This window comes from Argopecten irradians, chromosome 6 (genome assembly GCF_041381155.1).
Source record: "Argopecten irradians isolate NY chromosome 6, Ai_NY, whole genome shotgun sequence".
Classification (NCBI taxonomy): Eukaryota; Metazoa; Mollusca; class Bivalvia; order Pectinida; family Pectinidae; genus Argopecten; species Argopecten irradians.
In genome coordinates, this window is record NC_091139.1 from 18,016,612 (window position 1) to 18,018,867 (window position 2,256).

At 39.9% G+C, this 2,256-nt stretch overlaps 1 long non-coding RNA gene across 1 annotated transcript; it reads left to right on the forward strand.

Annotated features, from left to right (window-relative positions):
- Positions 1 to 308: 308 nt before the first annotated feature.
- LOC138326294 (uncharacterized) lies at positions 309 to 2,022 on the forward strand. The gene is made up of 2 exons (XR_011208886.1): positions 309 to 410; positions 1,866 to 2,022. It is a non-coding gene; the product is annotated as an uncharacterized lncRNA (long non-coding RNA).
- The last annotated feature ends 234 nt before the right edge of the window (positions 2,023 to 2,256 follow it).

Below are 2,256 nucleotides of genomic sequence, written 5' to 3' on the forward strand. Positions count from 1 at the left end.
GCCTGTGTATGGCGCTGTTTTTCTCTCGACATATTGGATCTACAAGTCTACCAGTAACTATAGTTTCACTATTTGCTGGAATAAACAACATCTTCGAAAATTGAAACTCTGCTAGACATAGGTTCGATTCCATCTTGGAATCTAAAACATGGGACAACTTCACCTTTAAACCATTAAACAGTTCTTGTTCAAGAGTATGTTTACTGAATGTTTTGTCATAAATATCCAAGCCTAAAATCCCATTTTGTTCTATTTCAGCTATAAAGAATTCATGTTCTACAGTAAGAGGACCAAGTCTGACTGGCAAACCGACATTTTCCAACAAATGGCTTCCTTTCTCCAGTAGCCGTTACCAGATTCAAGCGTATTGGCTGTATTTGGAGATTATTTTTGGAATCCAACTTTTGAAGGTACTTGTGATTTAAAATAGTGACATTGGCCCCCTGTGTCAACCAATAATGAAAAACCTCTTGGTTTTTTCAAAATCTTGACACAAGTGTATAAGGCCTTCACTATCTTTATTTACACCAGTTTATTATCATATCAGTGGGTCTTCTCCCCATTCCTTAGCCGATTTCTGACCCTCGAACTCAGCTTCTACTAACGGTTTCCCGAAGCTTGGTTTCTGTGCCGATAGTTTGGTTGACAATTTTGGAAATTGTCTCCCCCTTTGATTACCATTAGGAAAGGGATGTCTCCTTGCCTAAATGAATGATTTTTTGTCTGTTACGGTTATCTCCCTGCTTGGACCATTATTTCGGTTTGGACCATGTTGCCTGTTTTGGAGTGTTATTTCCAAACACTTGGCTGCCTTTGGGGTTTGATTAGCTGGTTTGTTTCCTTGATTGTTCAAGGCTTTTACCAACAATCTGGTAGAACCTGTCAAGGTTGAACATAACACCTAGTTAGTGACAACCAATGTCGAGAACTTCACCATCATTTGTGAACTGGATGTCTGTTTCTCCTGACACATAGAGGCTTCAGCTGGTGATTTATCAGTGACTTTGAACAGATTTCACTGCTTTACCACGTTGCCTGTCAGCTAAACGTGAGCCTCTAATCGAACAGCATGTGTTTTCGGCCTCATTTTTATTTTTGGGCCTTAACTCACCGTAGCCGTAATCTTAACTCAGAGTCTTGGATTGAATCAATGTAGCTGATCCAGAGCCAAAATATTTATCAGTGAAGAATCTGCTGTCGGATATGCTTGCCGTGTTAACTTACGGATTGACTGTGCTAATTCCGACAAAGACTCCTCTTTACCTCGGAACCTTTGTCTGTAAACCTTGCACGGTACATTTCCGATCTTTCAACAGAACCATACCTCATGTTCAAGATGTCTACCAGGCTATCATAGTCTTGCCTGTCTTGGTACATCAACTCGGTGAGGACCGCACGAGCACTCCCACTGAGACTTCCTGCTAGGTACAAAGATTTTTCTTTGTAATCCCAGTTGTTTATCTGGTCAATGATTTCGTACTGAGATAAGTATTCTTCGAAATCCTCTGACCCATTATATGTTTGTGGTTTAAGCCTTGTGTTGCTTTTTGATGTCATTGGTCTAAAAAGTGTGTGATCGGGTTCCTGGTGGTTTTCATTTCTGTCTTGGACTCGGGAATTGTTATAGTTGTCTCCCCTGGAGAAAGACTGACCTAAACCATTATCTCCCTCTAGTTTCTTTTCTAAATGATCTACCCGTTTAACCAGCCCATTTACATCTGTTCTTATTTCAGAAATTTGCTGCCTCATCTCGGATCGAATTTCATCTAGGTTTCTGTATATTTCTTGGCTAAATGAATCCAACTGTTTCCCAGTTCCCTCAATGATATCACTACTGATTTGTTCTATACTTTGTATATTTTCAGATTGAGAATCATGGTTCTGAGATATCAGAAGATACACTATGCCCGACAGTGTTGTTCTCTACACTGGAGAAACCATCATCTTTCCGAAATGTAACCTCACTTTCTGAATCGGAGTCATCCATAGCTTATATTTGTATTAAAATAAAACTTGAATGTTTTCCTGGTTTTGTTTTTGTTTTTTCTGGATTATCCTGACCGATCCTGCCGACGACGCCAATGTAACGTTTTCGACCCTTATCGTCCTTTCACATTTGAGTTTCTCTACATGTACATGTAGATATACACCTTGTGATAGCCACTCTTGTGGTCGGGTCCCGCTTTGTACCGTTACATACAATTTTTTAGTTCGTTCCCAGCCTAGCACTGAACCGAAAGAAAACCAAAACAGAGT